The sequence below is a fragment of the Leucoraja erinacea genome, chromosome 4, assembly GCF_028641065.1.
Source record: "Leucoraja erinacea ecotype New England chromosome 4, Leri_hhj_1, whole genome shotgun sequence".
NCBI classification, from domain to species: Eukaryota; Metazoa; Chordata; class Chondrichthyes; order Rajiformes; family Rajidae; genus Leucoraja; species Leucoraja erinaceus.
The window spans coordinates 65,422,513-65,440,611 of record NC_073380.1 but is presented as its reverse complement, the minus strand read 5'-3'; the positions used below and the strand labels follow the sequence as shown (position 1 = coordinate 65,440,611).

Genomic DNA, 18,099 nt, shown 5'->3' with positions numbered 1-18,099 from the left:
CTACAGATGCACCATAGATACTGATGAGTTGCATGACAGCTTGGTTGGGAATACCTCTGCCCAAGATTGTAAGAAATTGCAGAGTTGTAGATGTAACCCAGTCTATCACACGGACCTAACTTCCCACCTTTGACTCCATCTACACTTTACCCTGCCACGGAAATGCAGCCCACATAAATCAATTAATTGATCCACCCTCCTCCTCCCCCTCTCCCATTAAGCAGAAGGTACAGATGTTTGAAAATGGGCATCACCAGTCTCGGGAACAGCTTTTTCCTCTTATCAGGCTTCTGAATGGTGCTTCCATATGCTAAGGTATTGCTCGATTCACCTCCATCCCATTGCAGACATTGGACTTTGTCTCTGGAACAGGTGCACTGCAATACTCGGAACTATATTCTGCACTCTATCTTTCCCTTTGCCATTGCTACTGCACTCGAGCTTGGCTTAATTGTATTTATGTATAGTATTATCATACTATATCAATCTACTTAGATTGGATAACATGCAAAACAAAGCTTTTCGCTGCATCTCGGTGCACATGCAAATAATAAACCTATTATTCTGTCACAGAGGCGCAGCGGTAGAGTTGCTGCCTTACAGCGAATGCAGCGCCGGAGACCCTGGTTCGATCCTGACTACGGGTGCGGGTGCTGTCTGTATAGCGTTTGTGCATTCTCCCCATGACCTGCAAGGGTTTTCTCCGAGATCTTCAGTTTCCTCCCACACTCCAAAGACGTACAGGTTTGTAGGTTAATTGGCTTGGCAAATGTAAAAAAAAATGTCCCTCGTGGGTGTAGGGCAGTGTTAATGTGCGGGGATCGCTGGTCGGTGCGGACCCAGTGGGCCGAAGGGCCTGTTTCCTTGCTGTATCTCTAAATTAAACTGAGCCTGAACCAAATGCGTTTTCAAAATTTAAATCCACAACATGTACCAAATCCTGCCTGCAACTCTTTCTGCCGTGTATTTGCAATATCTTATTTTAGGAGTACAACATAAACCTGCTTATCTGGCCTTAAACTTTATTAACTATTACGTAGACCCTCAGCAATTCTTTCCAGGACTTTGAAATTATTAAATATAACACATGTACACATATTTCTAAGTAGAAAAATAGCTGATCTCAATAACATACATCGTTCAGTCATCAAGCCTTTGACTCCCAGCATTCGCTCTTGCCATCTCCTCAAGAATCGAAAGTGTTTTATTGTCATATGTCCCAAACAGAACAATGAAATTCTTACTTGCAGCAGCGCAACAGAATATGTAAACATAGTGCACTGTAAACAATAATTAACAAAAAAAGTGCACACACACACACACACACACACACACACAAACACACACACACACACACACACACACACACACACACACACACACACAGAGCGGGACACACAGACGGAGAGACACACGGACGGAGAGACAGAGGGACGCACACCGACACGCTCGCACATGGACACGCTCACGCTCGCACATGGACACAGAGAGACTCAGAGAGGGAGAGAGACAGCCGCACAACCACACATGCACTGAATGCAAGGCCTTTGACGAGGAAGTCCATTGATTGCAAATGAGACACTATTTTCAAAAACAGGCAAAATAATCGGTTAAATCCATGAAAAAAAAAATTGGATATTAGACAATTCTCTAGTTTATTTCTCATGTGATCACATGGTTCTTCAAGGGATATGTCTAATCAGTCTCTTTCTGGAGGAAATATGGGCTCAAAATACCTTTTAACAGCATTCAGCTTCCCTTAATTTTCTTACAACAATGTTCTTGTTGCAATGAGGTTCAGCATGATTTGTTAACTGTCAACCAATGCTGGGTTTGGAATACAGATCCTTTAATCATTTTTTTTCTCATGAAATATCATAGAAACCTAAGGAATCCAAGAAGATTTTTTTAATATATATCATTTGTCATTTTAAACAATTATTGACGGCTGTTCCAAAAATGTGTAAGATATTGCAATGCATCCACAATAAGGCACAGGTTCTCTTTCCTGTTTGTCTTTAGCATCCACCGAATGCACGCAAAATAGGTCTGAAGAAGGGTCTCGAGCTTTTTGTGTTTATCATCAGTTTAAGCCAGCATCTGAAGTTCCTTCCTTCACAAAATAGGTACTTAGTTTATTGTTCAAGTGGTAGAAGTATCCTAATCCGATGGAATGTGGGATAAACTGGAAGAAATTTTCATTTGTGGGGAGCGCCGTTAATGATAATTTGATCAAATGTTGACAAACCGTTACCATTGAGTGTATTAATCTTGACACAAGCATAACTTAATAACCTGGTGTACCTCAGCACAGCAGCAAGCAACGCATAGCGACGACTTATTTGCTCTCACCACCTTTGCTTTCTTGGCAACAAATCTGCAGATCTCGCACTTTTAATGGCAATAAATAATTTATCCTATAAATCTCCTGTGGTATGCGCCAGTGCTAGCAGGAAACGCACACGTGCAGCATTCGAACATCGAGGCATAAATGTCAGGTCATGACCATCTCAAATGTGAGGAAGCTCAGCCAATAATTTGCTGGGAGACTCCAATGAATAAAAGCTTAACTGAGCTGTTTTGTCACCTTGGATACAATAGCAAAGGAAAGGACTTTATTCACTGTGATCATTGACTCACCTCCTGACCCCTCTCCATCATCAATGAAGCTTGTCGGGAACGTACTGGAATGCAAATTCCCTTCTCTGGATGAGTGTGTCTGAAGAGGCTTGATGGCCAGGGCAAGTACTCTTCATTGACATCTTTACTGCAACAAAAATTCACATTGTTACTTTGATAGTGTGTTTCTTCCCCGTTGTCCTACCAAGGGAGCAGGCTGGAGAAACAATATTGCAGCAATCCCTTCAGCTGCAAGTTTCCTTTCAAATTGCATATTTTTTGCAAAACAATTTAATTTCTTTAATGCCTTGGATTTCTTCATCTATCCTCTTTGTGAGACTATCATCACCAACCCAGAGGTCAGGAAGGCACGGAAAAGGCAACATTTAACAGGATAGTTCAAAACACCTGGAAAATGAGTAAAATTACATTTGTAAAAGGCAGCGGATCTTTTTTTAAACTGCTTTTAATATTCGGACATTTTCAAGATAGGATGGCATATGGTACTATCAGAAGAAGCCACGGAAGAAAAGCCGTTGTTTGAAATGGGTCAACAGATTGAAGCAGAGCTTGCTATCTAAATGTGCAAGGATTGTTTGATATCATGGTTCCACTGCACATTGACTTTTTTTAAACATTGTACTTCTATCTTGCATAGCAATGTGGAGGCACACTTACTTGCACATGACTAGCACCAATGTCTTAAATTTATTAGTAGATATTCTGACCTGCTTTCAATACAGAATCCTCCTTTTCCTCCTTTGTGAAATATTTTCACTGTGAAATAGCACAATAATAACAAGCGAACATGCTATGTTGAAAGGTGGACTTTCTGGCACTCTCGCTAACACGTGTACAGGTGCACAACCTTTTATCCGAAGATCCAAATAATGAAAACCTCCGAATAGCGGACATTTTTTCGGTCCTTGAAGAAAGGTCCTTGAAAAAGTTCACCGAGGGCGGCCCGCAGAGGCAATATATTGACAATATGCTGCTACCTGCCCGCTGAGTTAAAAAGTTCCCACGGTAGACTCACGATACACAGTGTATCGTGAGTCTCGCGTGGGAACTTTTTAACTCAGCGTACAGGGAGCAGCAGATTGTCGCTCTCTTCAGTTTCACCCCACCTACACCCATCTGCTTCCCGGCCATGTGTGTGACCCCTTCCCTCCCCTCTCCAGCTCCCCGCCCATTGCACCGGCGCGGGGGCTTTGCACTGTCTTCAAGTCGGCGATGCTAGCAGCACAGTGCCAGTCACCGGAGACGTCAGGACCAACGGGACACCGACCCCCAGGCCCACTGCAAGCACGGAGATCCCAGAGACCCACAGCCAGCAGCAGCCCAGCCCCGTTCCAACTCCAGAGGAAAACTGCAAACTGGCCGGAGACGTCAGGCCCACCAGAAGCCGTTACCCGAGCTTCGCCCCCTCATCAGGACACCGACCCCCAGGCCCACTGCAAGCACGGAGATTCCAGATCAGCAACTCCAGCCCAGCCCCGTTCCAACTCCAGAGGAACACGCTCCCCGTATGGGCAGAAGCTGATGGTGTGCAAGGGGCGTCTTGTTCTTGGGGTCACGCAGCTCGGGCTGTGGGCGAACTGCCACTTGTCGCCGTAGCGGCCCATCGGGGAGCGGATTCCTCTGGAGTTTGAGGGGGAGAGGGGTATTGTGCTGTTTGATCGCCCCCTACTATCCCAGGGACAGGGAGACAGGACGTTCACCGAGGGCGGCCCGCAGAGGTGACAGCGGAACCTCCGGTCGGTCCTCGAAGAAAGGGGAACTAAATCCCCCATCCATAAAAGAGAAGGTGAGGGTATATTGCGCGGGAGGGTTAATAATTGACAATATGCTGCTGCCTGCCCGCTGAGTTAAAAAATTCCCACGGTAGACTCACGATACACAGTGTATCTTGAGTCTTGCGTGGAAACGTTTTAACTCAGCGTGTAGGCAGCAGCAGATTGTCGCTCTCTTCAGTTTCACCCCACTTAGACCCATCTGCTTCCCGGCCATGTGTGTGACCCCTTCCCTCCCTTCTCCAGCTCCCCGCTCATTGCACCGGCGCGGGGGATTTGCACTGTCTTCAAGTCGGCGATGCTAGCAGCACAGTGCCAGTCACCGGAGACGTCAGGACCAATTGGACGTCGACCACCAGGCCCACTGCAAGCACGGAGAACCCAGAGACCCACAGCCAACAGCAGCCCAGCACAGCCCCGCTCCAACTACAGAGGAACCTGGGTTGTGGATGACGGGGCGCAGCTCGGGGCGTCGTAGGGGCCCATCGGGGAGCGGGTTCCTGTTGGTCCTGACGTCTCCGGCCACCTGCTATCCTCTGGGAACTGTACCGCCCTTGCAGGAGAGTGGGGTTGTTTGCAGTTGCAGAGGAAGGGGGCAAGGGCGGTACAGTTCCCAGTCTCAGCTCCAGTCCAGGGGGGTGGTCGGAGACGTCAGGCCCAACGGGACAGCGACCCCCACGCCCACTGCAAGCATGGAGATCCCAGAGACCCACAGCCAGCAGCAACTCCAGCCCAGCCCCGCTCCAACTCCAGAGGAACACGTAGGGGCAGAAGCTGATGATGTGCAAGGTAGTCTTGTTCTTGGGGTGGCGCAGCTCGGGCTGTGGGCGAACTGCCACTTGTAGCCGTAGCGGCCCATCGGGGAGAGGATTCCTCTGGAGTTGGAGGGGGGTATTGTGCTGTTTGATCGCCCCCTGCTATCCCAGGGACAGGGAGACACAGCGGCTTTTTAGACTGGTGGGCAATCACTTCCAAAGTTCTGCCCGCACAGTCAGTACATCTCTCCTACACTGCATTTCATACAAACATTTATTCTGCAAGAAAAAACTACATTGAAGACTCAAACTCGCGACCGAGTAACTGCCAGGATCGAGGCGCAAACTCAAGGCCTAGCTGCGGGGATTCAAGAATCCCCGAGCTAGGCCGCCTAAGGGCATGTAGCCCCGCTAGGGTGACATGAGTGCGAGAGGTGATTCAATGCTGCGGGAACATTTACAAATTCAGGAATTCATTCAACACACTGCATTTCATGCAGACATTTATTCTGCAAGAAAAAAAGACATTGAAGACTCAAACTCGCGACCGAGTAACTGCCGGGATCAAGGCGCAAACTCGCGACCTTGCGGATATGAGCCGAGCACTCTACCACTGAGCCAGCCATTAAAATCTACGCTAAAAAATTTCCATTCCGAAGATCGACAAATTCTGAATTACGAAAAGTGTCTGGTCTCAAGGCTTTCGGATAAAAGGGTGTGTACCTGTACTAAAATGTGTTGATGTTTAGAGGTGACCTTGTACACAGATCAGTTAAAGTTAATATTCAAAAGGACAACATTTGTAGGAGTAACTTAATGAGTCAGGCAAGATCTCTGGAGATAGGTACAAAAAGCTGGAGTAACTTAGCGAGACAGGCAGCATCTCTGGAGAGAAGGAATGGTAGGCACTTGATGATGAATGTGGGCATGGTGGACTGAATGAAATAAAAGGAACTGCATATACTACCACTTGGATTCACTGTCTTGGTCTTGGAGGGGAGGATGCTCCTCAAACTGTGGAGTATCTTGGACAATACAGCTCACTACCTCCATGACACACTGGTCAACCTGAGGAGTACCTTCAGCAACAGACTGGTTCTACCAAGATGCAGCACAGAATGCCACATGAGATTATTTTTCCTTACGGCTATCAAACTGTGCAACTCCTCCCCCTTCTGTTGTGGCAACACAAAATGCTGGACTAATACTGCGGGTCAGGCAGCATCTCTGGCAAAAGTCGATAGGTGGCATTTTGGGTCGGTCCAATCTTTGGGCTGAAGGACATGTATCTGTGCAACATTACTTAATGAATAGATAATAGACAATAGGTGCAGGAGTAGGCCATTCAGTCCTTTGAGCCAGCACCGCCATTCAATGAAATCATGGCTGATTATCCACAATCAGTACCCCGTTCCTGCCTTCTCCCCATATACCCTGTCTTTAAGAGCCCTATCTAGCTCTCTCTTGAAAGTATTCCAGAGAACCGGCCTCCACTGCCCTCTGAGGCAGAGAATTCCACAGACTCACAACTCTCTGTATGAAAAAGTGTTTCGTCATCTCCGTTCTAAATGGCTTACCCCTTATTCTTAAACTGTGGCTCCTGGTTCTGGATTCCCCTATCATCGGGACATGTTTCCTGCCGTGTTCAAACCCTTTACAACCTTATATTTCAATTTATGTGTGTGTGTGTGCGACGCCGTAGGTAGGCCACCCAACACCCCCCCCCCCCCCCCCCCCCCCCCCCCCCCCCCCCGGTCCCCCTTGGTCTAGTATACTGTAAAAGTATACATTGTAAAAGTGTATAAAAAGATACATCACACATCTGCACATTGTTTAAGAAATGAAAAGTTAATAAAATATTTTTTAGCTGACATAATAGATTTTTAACAAGAATGCGTAGCTATGCATCATTGGACAGTGGCCATGTTCCTTTGTAGTATTGTTTTTCTCTATTTCTACCATTTTAATTATAAAATGTCATGTATGTTTCCGCTTTCCTGCAAATAAGTAATACCTGTGGATAAATGTTAACGTTTGAACATGGAGATGCAGTAACTAAAAATTGTATTCTGATAGGAAACTGGTGATTGCCTCACTTTGTTCTTTTGTCTTTGAAATGATTTGAAGTGTGGGATAGAAGGGCAATGGTATGTTCAGCCCTTTAGCCTGCTCCACATTCAATAAGTTATTGTTTCATCATCCACTGCAATATATTTTTCCCACCTTCTCATATCTCTGCAACCCATTAAGAAACATACCTTCTTCTTGAATGCATTTAGTGATTTAACCTCCTCTACCTCATGAGGTAGAGAATTCCAGAGGTTCACCATCTTCGGGGAAATAATTTTCTTTATTTTTCTGTTTATTTAGAGTGGGAGAATTTGCTTCCATTTAGTTTGCAGATCCTAAGATCACTGACTCTTGGCAGATTTTAACAGGTGCTGTTTTACAGTGCAAGTCAAATTATAATTAATTAAATTGCTCACATTTTTTTGCAATGACATTGCCGAAGAGAATCTTGGCAATATTTTGTTGAAGCAGAAGGGTTTTTTTAGTGTTTGGGTCAGGCAGTGGCATGTGTTGGACGAGGAAGTGAATTTTATTCGATAATGAACTGGGAAATGCATTCGTTTAATCTTTAGTTTGAAAGTTTAAATCATCTGTCTCTGTCTGTCTCTTCACATGAGTTGAAGAGGCTGTCTTGATGACAAATTTCAGGACAAGATCACAGTTGACAGCCAGATTTGTGATAGTTGACAGGCAATGGCAGCGATTATTATAACACAATTGTGGTGATGAAGCTGTCGCAGTTTGCACTTCTAACGAAGCAAGTGTTCACTAGATGTTTTGCTTAGAAATTCAATTTTGTGCGCTGAGAACATTACAATTCTTATAAGGTACTCCTCGAGGAAAAAAGGTGTTAAGCATTAGAGGAACTCTTTGAGTTTCTTGTTGTGGTGCTTTTTATTATTCGTTTTCATAACCCAAGGATTGAGTAGATCAAGGATCAGCGCTTTTATTTTGCTCTAAATCTTTTCTCCATCTGTTCACATATATGTGGGCTACAACATGTTAATAAATGTCAGAGGTTGTACATTAAGCTGCTAGGATTTCTACAAGTTACACAGAGATGTTGTTTCCTGGACAAACATGGAAGCCGGAGACTTGCAGGGTGTCCTTTACTGGTCTTTTTGCAACTGCACTGAGATGTTGGTCTCCAAGGAATCCAGACCATTCTGCTTGTTCAATCTCTCCTCTATCATATATGACAAAGCACCAGCAGCAAATTTGTTCACTTCTATGAGAGAACACATGCTATGAGAGACATGTGTTGATACATTTTTTTAAATTACTTGAATATAATGAAATGTTTTTGTGTTTTGCTTTGAGGAAAGATTGTACTTTTAATTTCAAGTCTTTGACAAGTTTGACAGCTGCCTAATCCTGGGGTATTGCTTACCTGACTGTCAGATATTATTTCAACCATTCTTCGTGGTGGAGGTTCTGCACCTCCAGGCACTACTTTGTGCAAGGTCCTGACACCAGGCCGGGTCGTATCGCTTATGATCTTTTTAGCATTTGACTAGTTGAGACTGGTGGATCTGTAAGAACTATGTAAACACTTAGCACTGCCTGAAAGTTCTGGCTAACTGATATTTTTCAGTCACTTGGAGAAAATATAAATATATCTTGAGTTTGGAATATCAATGACTTTGCACGGGTTGATTTCAAAATGGGGCAGCCAATTTGGTCAATTAAATCTCAATGTCACTTAACCACTGTAGGCCTTTGTGCCGAGAAATGGTGCACCTGTTTCTGTGGTTACCACTTGGCATTTTTCTGGTTCCAAAAATGTGATTGCTACCATTGATTAGCCCCCCATCAACTACATTCCTTCTATGTTATCCCAAAACCAAAAATCCAAGTGCAAAATATGGGAATGGGAAAGGAAACGTTCATGGAATAATAAAATTAGTTGTTCTCACATTTTTCAGCATTGAAGTACAACTCAATGTACACCTGCCATATATTGGGATTTCTAGGCCAAAGTTTCTAACTATACTATCTAGTTAATAGTGTTAAAATTGTGTTAAACTCATGTTCACCAAGTCATTAATTGGGCAGCAGGAATAGAAACCGAAATTCTATAAAGGGTCATCTTGGCAGTCAGCATCTGTGGCAAAAGAAACAGATAATATTTCAGGTCAGAGACCCGTTGTCAGAAAATGGGAAGAAGAGACAGAGGCCATGAATCTGAAATTATGAACTCAGTTACGAAAGACACAAAATGCTGGAGTAACTCTGCAGGACAGGCAGCTTCTCCGGCGAGAAGGAATGGGTGATGTTTTGGGTTGAGACCCTTCTTCAGTATCTTCGATGTAAACCAGCATCTGCAGTTCCTTGCACATTATGAACTCAGTTTTGTTTTCCACAGATGCTGTTTGACATTGGATTGGATTGGATTCAATTTATTGTCATTGTCTCATGAGAGACAACAAAATGGATTTTCCTTACAGTTATAAAAAAAAAAAAGCACAAATACAGAAGTCCACGACACAACATCCCCACAGCGGCACCAGTTAGGGAAGGAACCAAAGTCCAGTGAGCCTCCTCGCTGATCTTCCCAGATGTTCACCCGTGGTCGGGGCCTCCCGAGCCCGGGGCCTCCCGAGCCCCCCGTAGTCACCGCCACGGATGGCCCGATGTCAAGCCCTCTCACCGGGAATGATGGAACCCCGACGGAGAACATCCTCAGTGGCCCGGACCTCCAAATCAGCCTCCTCCCACCGGAGTCCGCCGCTCCCGAAGTCCACAGGCCGAGCTGGGCGGAGACCCACGCTGGCGACCCCCGACAAAGGGTCGCAGGACTCCGCGATGTTAGTCAGCGCCGCCCGCGTTGGGAGCTCCGCGAACTACAGCTCCGCGATGTCGGTGCAGCAACCCATCACTCCAGAGCTCCAAACGGCGATCCTAGGTGAAGCATCGCCCACCCCTGCTGGAGCTCTGGTCAGTCCCGGCAGGAAAGGCCGCGCCAATCCAGTAGGCAGGTCGCGTGGGGGGGGGGGGGGGGGGGGGGGGGGGGGGGGGGGGCAAGGACGCGACTCGAACAATAGTCGCATCCTCTCCAGGAAGCGACTGAAGGACGGTATCCCCCTTACCATACACTCTTCCCCCCACATAAAAGACAAAAAAAACCCCAAAAAAACTAACTTCAAACATGACAAAAAACAAAAAACAAAAAAGATATTGGACTGAAGGCGGAGGCAGCCATGACAGCGCCACCGCTGATGAGGGTTTAGAGCATTTTATGTTTTTATTTCAGACTACCACCATCTACATTTTTCTTTAAAAAATCCGTTAATAGGGGAGCAAAACTAAGGATAAAGATAAATGTTGTGGTTCGGTATCTGACCCCAACTACAGCAAACAAGGGCCGTTAACTTGGGCGTTTCATTAAGTAGAAACATTTGTCCCAATCACCTGATGCTTTACTTTGATCTTAGTAGGAATTGATTTCAGGATAGTAATGATATTCTACTTCCCAGGATCAGAATTAACGTAAAAGAGAGGAAAACTCTGGACTTTAAAAAAAGCTGTGAAAAGTGAGCTTCCGTAATTAGGAATTGAGTGATTTAAATTTTCACAGCTTGAAGGAGTACTATTATTGTCCATTATTGGGTGATAACGTGATGTGTTTTTGGTATTTAATCTCATGATTATAGGAAGTACTCCAGATGTTTTAAAAACCCTGGAGTAATTGTTATTACTTGGTCCTGTGTATTCTGCAAAATAGACCAGCTGCTTGATTTGGCATCTATTTCATTGTTCAGCATTTTGAACGATCAGACAATCAGAAAAGGGAATGTGGGGCAGATTTGGGTTTTTACTTTTCACTATTGTGTTCTGGGAGAGTTCTTGGAGTCGCGGAGTCACATAAGTAGTTGCGGGGTGATGTGAATAAAAGGCATTGTGTCCATTTTTGAAAATAAGTCATACGATGAGAAAGTATTGATTAAATAGGAATAGGTTACAAACGCTCTCAACCTTTTTGACACGAGGTTCATGATTTTGAACGTTTTGAACAAGTACAAAATGTGCTTTATAGAATAATATTGACTTAGATGTTGCTAGGAGCTATCTGCATTGACCAATGTAACTGCTAATATTTCCCACAACCATCAGCAACAGATTTCCTGAATGAATCTCAAGTCCTGAAGTATTAATTAGTTGTTTGTGGTTGTTTTACTCTGCACCCTCATACACTGCAGTCCTCAGTGAGTTTAGCGTGAGAACCCAAAGTGTGCCAATTCGCCACTAACAATTCTGAGCAATGACTACATTGATTTCATTGGGGGGAAACAGCTGCGAAAGTCCTCTGAGAACATATTTGGTAATTTAAATTTTTTAAATTGTTTTTGAATGTAATATGTTATTGGTTTGAACATTTTTACATTTTCATAAGCTTTAAAATATTTTTGATAAATTTAATAGTTTGGTAATATTCGAAGGTTAACACTTTGAGCATTTTTGATACTTTTGACAGCTCAGCAAGTCAAGGGGCATGACATGGCTGACTTGTTTTTTTGCCTAATGTTTGTGGGCAAGTTTGGCCTCTTGCTCTGATACAGAAGGCCTGTTGACGTGCAAGGCTTTGCCCCAAGAAATGGGGCCCAGCCACAAGCTCTTACCGATGATTGTAAATTATCAGCCATAATGTTCACTTAATTAGAAAAACAAGCAAATTGACCTACCATATCTGAGCTGACATTTTACTTCATTTGGAGTCTAATTCCACTAATCTTGATCCGTAAATATATTTTTCTAATTCCTTTTATTCAAATAAATATATATTTTTCAGGAATTCATCTCTCTTGGCAATATGGCAGAGAGCTCTGTATTCCTAAACATTATTATTCATAAACGTGGTATTTTTTATATATTTTTATGGTGTATCAGAAATATTTACAGTTTTAACATATTTTGATCATTTTTAATTTGTGCAGTATGTCTTTTATTTAACTTTCACCATGCTAGAACATAGAGCGTAGAGCGTAGATACATGAACATGCACAGGAACAGGAACTTTGGCCAGCAATGTCTATGCCAACCATGATGTCAGTTCAACCTAATCCCGGCTGCCTGCACATGGTACATACCCTTCCGTCCCATTCCTATTCATGCTTCTGTTCACAGACACAAAATGCTGGAGTAACTCAGCTGGACAGGCATCATCTCTGGAGAGAAGGAATGGGTAACGTTTCGGGACGAAACCCTTCTTCAGGCTGATGTGTTCCTTCCTACACGTGTGCCTGTTTAAATGCCTCATACATTTTGCAATATTGTTGCTTCCACCGCTACCTTGACAGCGTGTTCCAGGCGTCTACCAGTCTGATGTAAAGTGCCCCGAATTTGTACCTCTTATCCTTTGTGTCTTCCTATGTGAATGTGTAAACAGTAAACCTTTGCAATAAAGGACCAATATATTGCGGATTTTGGTTATAGCGGGTCGAGGCTCCCGCTACACCGCCCCCTCACTACCGCCAGTTACCCAACGAGCTGGCACTAAGCAACGTACTTCGTCGCGGGAGTGGAGAGAGCGAGCAGCACGAAGGTGGCACGAGTACCGGACCCCTCTCTGACGTGTGGGGCCGGGGGCTCTGCAGTTCCCCAGCCTGGAATTCCTGCTTGTTTAAACCCACCCCCAACACCGCGATTCTTCCTTCCTGGCCTTGGCTTGAACTTTAACCCCCCCCCACTCGGTTATAGTGGACAATTGGCAATAACAGACATCATCCTACGATACGATACGATAGGATTTTATTAATCCCTAGAGGAAATTGGTCTGTCAACAGTCATAAAACACAACAAGATACATGAAACATTGAATTAAAGTGACGAGTGGAAAGTCCAGGATTGGGGATGGGCAAAGATTTGGGGGGGAGTGAGGAAAGGACAGTCAGTCTGCCCCACGACAGAAGGGGGAGGAGTTGTACCATTTGATAGCCACAGGGAAAACCTGTGGTCCATTACTGTGAGGGTCTTCACCACACATTACCTGTGGTCCATTACTGTCCATTACCACACATTATTTTTAGCTTAATTAAGATCGTCAAAATGTAAGAACAACCTTGGGCTTGTATCACTCTTTGAAAGATCCGTCCCTGTTATTTTCTCATAGCTGATTAATTGTTTCCCTTTCATTCAACATTTATTGGTCATTGAACAGCATAAGACTCACCGTCAGTGGAGTAACGGGTAATTTCATCAGAATATGCAAAATTCTGAGAAATGAACAGGGGCCGAGAAGATTTCACCTCTTGACAGAGAATTGGGATCAATCATCGGGTACTGGGATAAGGAGAAATTTATTTACATGGATGGTTGTAAATCTTTGAAATTCTAGCAACGTTACAAAATTTTGAGATTTTAAAAATCAAGTCTTTAATTTATCCCATCAGATAAAGCATAAAAAGAAGTTTAATTTGACACCTAATTCACTTTCATATCTTCAGTATTAAAAATGTTATGGCCATTTTCATACTCGGAAATTGGCATCTTGTTATCTATTGCTTTTTCATTGACTTAACACAAAAGCTGTGATCGAAAACATTTAAAAGCCGATAACTTTCTTAAAATTTAAGAGAACTGAAAGAAATTATCAGTTATTATAGATTGAAGCATTCTGAAACAAATATGAAACAATCTTACTTAGATGACTTTAAATTAACACATATAATTAGTTAGTTACTTAATTGTAGCTAATAACAAAATTCAATTACTAGATCTAAACATCTATCCATTTTTTAACAATAGATTAACATTTTTAAATAGCCTAAGTGTCCAAATAAGATTCACACAAGAATTCAGAATATAACATAATTTTTAAATCTCATTGTCATGGGTTTATAGGCCAAATGGAAGGAATTTAATGTTTAATACCTGTAAATTAATGGCCATTTAAATCAGCTTGCGAGTGGGATTTTCTGGAACGGGACCATTTGGAACGTTCAGGATGCGGTGAATTTAGTCCCCCATATCGGCAGCAAATACACTGCCGGTTCTTCGGGGGGAAAAATCACCGTTTCGCAACTTAAAATGTGAATTAAATCCGTCTTAAGAAACACTTTTATACATAAAAATAAACTACTTTCTTTTACCTGGTCCTCCATAAAATCCGTCCCCGTTTTCGGCATTGACGGCTTCAGAAGCTGATTTTAAAATCATTCCAGCGATTAACTTGTCGGGTGAATTTAAAAAAAAAACACACACAGAACGGCCGTAGGAACGATTCTTTAGCAACATTTTGCACTCCAACAAATATAATTTAGGACCAGGTCGGGAAAAAACCCCGTATTAACCCCGCCGCCCCCTCCAACGCGCCAAAAGTGCGCACACGGCCAGTGGCAGAATTGCAGCGCCGCTGAAGGTAAGTTTTGTAACATAGCTAGAAATTCTCCATCATTTAGTTGTGGATACGCTGTCGTTGACTAAGTTCAAGGCTGTGAAGATTTTTCAATATTTAGGGAATTGCTGATGCAATGACTAGACACCAAAGTATTATTGAGATACAGAATGGGTTGTAATCTTGTAGAATGATGGAGTAAGCTTGAAGAGTAGAAAGGCATATGGCAAGCGTAGGCTCGGCGATCGTTTCGCTGAACACCTCTGCTCAGTCTGCCTAATCCTTTCTGATCTCCCGGTTGCTAAACACTTTAACTCTCCCTCCCATTCCCACAATGACCTTCCTGTCCTGGGCCTCCTCCATTGTCAATGCAAATTAGAGGAACAGCACCTCATATTATGTTTCGGCAGCTTACACCCCAGAAGTATGAACACTGACTTCTCTAACTTCAAGTAACCCTTGTTTTCCCTCTCTCTACATCCCTCTCCCTTCCCAGTTCTCCGACCAGTCTTACTGTCTCCGGCTACATTTTATCTCTTTGAACAGAGATTTAAAAAAAAACAGCTCTCCCAGCTAACAATCTATTCTACATTTCCCTTGATCTTAATGCACTTTGTCCTATTTTAACACCTCACATTTCCTTATCTATTCCTTCCTCACCCCTGACAGCAGTCTGAAGAAGGGTCTCAACCCGAAACGTCACCCATTCCTTCTCTCCAGAGATGCTGCCTGTCCCGCTGATTTACTCCAGCATTTTGTATCGATCTTTGTTTTATTTGATAAGCCGTCCATTTTGCAAAGTGCGTTTCAGATTCACGTACTGCCCTTCTACACATTTAAAATCTCACATTTATTTTTCTATAGTGTTCGCTTTAAAATTATTTTTTTTCTCTCATCTTTCCTGTTTAGTAATCCATATCCTTCAATTTAATTCTACTGAGATTTTTGAACAATTATTATCTCAATTCCTTTATATATTCAGTAAACAAGAGAAACCCCGCACACTGTTTTGTGATACACCACTGACCCAGGGCTCTCGCTTAATATTTTTTCACTGTTGTCAGCCGGGCAACCTCGGCAGCTTTTTAGGTTGCCAAATGACAGTTTAAGAGGTCATTTAAGATGGCTTGCATGACGCGTGCGATAATGTGCTCAGACGAAGTGCGTAGTTACCAGTCGGAATTATACTCAATGAAGCATTCACATATTATTTCAGCTTCAAATAAAGTCGCAAACTAAACATATTCACCAATCAAGACATGATATATACCACAATGACATGTAGCAAAATTATAATACAGTATCTCAACTCTTTTTACACATTGCAATTAATGCAATTTCTATTAGTTCTTTCCACTTCCAAACTAAAATGTAATTGGATTATTCAGCGTATGATCAACCTGTCAATAAATCCTGGGCCATCTAAAAAGCTGCCGAGGTTGCCCGGCTGACAACAGTGAAAAAATATTAAGCGAGGCCTCCCCCTCCCTCTCTCCTCCCGGCCCCGGCATGCGGGAGGGTTTGCAAGCAGCGGTCCTTATCAGGGCAGACGGTGTTGCGGGAGGAGGAGGTGATAGAGCTGCTATCGCGGCCGCTGCTGCCGCTGTTCAGGGCCCGTCATTCGCTCCGACCCTTCCTCACCCCACGCCTAGTATCTTGCCCACGCAATACAGCCGTCACCGTCGACACAAAACGTTGCGTTCCTTTTCTCCAGAGATGCTGCGTGACCCGCGAAGTTACTCCAGTTTTTTGTGTCTATCTTCGGTACAAACCAGTATCTGGTTGCCAAGCTGGGCAAAATGACTCGGTGTTTAGGTTGCCCGGCGGCGCTTTGAGTGGTCAGTGGCACCCGGGCAACCGCTAATTTCGAGTCCTGCTGACCATATATATTTTTTAAGGTGGCGTGGTTTTGAAAGTCCATTTAAACTACGCAATATATATATTAATTTAAATAACTAACAGGGTAGACAAAAGATGTACCGGTATCTTTCTTTCGACTTCTTTAATGATTGGTCCTGAGTAGGAACGTAGTTGTACAGCTATACAGCATGGAAACAAGCCCTTCGGCCCAACTTGCCCATGCTGACCAAGATGCTCCATCTATAATAGTACCACCTGCCACATTTGGGCCATATCCCTCTAAACCTTTCCTATCCATGTACCCGGCCAAATGTGTTTTAAATGTTGTTATAGTAGCTGCCTCAACTATGTCCTTTGGCAGCTTGTTCCATTTTCCCACCTCGGATTCCTATTAAAGTAGTTCTCCCTTGGGTTCCTATTAAATCTTTCCTTCTCACCTTAAACCTACGTCCCCTGGTTCTTGGTTCCCCTACTCCAGCTAAAAGACCCTATGCATCTACCCTATATATTCCCATCAGTCTCTGCATTATTCCAAATGCTTCTTACTTTAATACCACATGTTAAACCATAGTTCACAAATAGCTTAAGTCGGGTTTATGGTCAGTGGCTTCATGCTTAATCCTCACTCTTTTCATGTGCTGTTACATTTCCAACAACATTTTGGAAATCTGTCCTGCTGTTTTCCATACGTTCTCTCCAATTCTTCATTAAATTCTAGCCATTCAATTATCTAGACCACGTTTAATAGCTTCTTTGTGATTATTTCTCTTTGTAAATGTCCCACTGCATTTATTTTGTGACATTATAATTGCAATGTCCGCCACCTGTGGTAACCTACATGTTTAATGTTTATTGTATTCACCACACTGCAGTATAAGCATGTTGTGTAGGAAGGAACTGTAGATGCTGGTTTAAACCGTAGATAGACACAAAATGCTGGAGTAACTCAGTGGGACAGGCAGCATCTCTGGAGAGAAGGAATGGGTGATGGAAGGGTCTCGATTCGAAACGTCACCCATTCCTTCTCTCCAGTATAAGCATGCTGTTCTGTTTGATAGCACTACCATATGTTGACTACTGTTTTAATATGTATGCTGATATTAATTTCCTTCACCATTCTACTTGGAGGTTTGTTATAGATTACACTTTCTTGCCTGCCCTCTAACCTTGTCTATCTTTGTTTCATATTCTTCAACTGTACCAAAATATCTGCCAGTTTTTTTCATACAAAATGGATACTCACTTGCACTTTGTATCTTGATTTTTAATTTACAAACTCCCCAGAATAAGAATTATTGTCGACATTATATTCTTCCTCCACATATGTTAGAGTACTATGGTGTTTGAAACAGCCACAAGAGTGTGGGGCACTAAATCACAGTCTTATGACCTCGGTGCTGCGCTGAAGCTGAACTAATATATTTTATTTTGACTGTATGGTGTTTTCCCAGCAGACGCTCCTTTTAACGCTCTTCAAGCATGAAGGGCAACATCCTGAAATTCCAAGCCAATTCTGTTATTTTTTTATGGTTGGTTAAGTTGATTTACTTTGTGCCTGTTCCACTTCAGCACCTGCAGTTCAGGTCACATTAAGTGTCAGCAAGACCCTGATGCAAGTCTAGGCTGAGCACATTAGAGCCGTTGGAGAAAAATAGTTTCAGAGGTTTCT

At 43.3% G+C, this 18,099-nt stretch overlaps 1 protein-coding gene and 1 long non-coding RNA gene across 9 annotated transcripts in view; one reads left to right on the top strand and one right to left on the bottom strand.

Annotated features, from left to right (window-relative positions):
- stau2 (staufen double-stranded RNA binding protein 2) overlaps positions 1 to 18,099 on the top strand; it is a 345,477-nt gene that overhangs the window by 86,322 nt on the left and 241,056 nt on the right. The window lies entirely within an intron of this gene.
- Positions 1 to 18,099, bottom strand: part of LOC129696512 (uncharacterized) — a 75,194-nt gene that overhangs the window by 39,272 nt on the left and 17,823 nt on the right. The window contains exons 1-2 of one of the 2 annotated variants that reach the window (XR_008723337.1): positions 17,674 to 17,832; positions 2,641 to 2,767 (exon numbers count right to left, since the gene is read on the bottom strand). This is a non-coding gene — a long non-coding RNA (uncharacterized LOC129696512). Of the gene's footprint in view, positions 1 to 2,640; positions 2,768 to 17,673; positions 17,833 to 18,099 lie in introns of those variants that run through there. The other variant, XR_008723338.1, reaches the window with a different exon arrangement.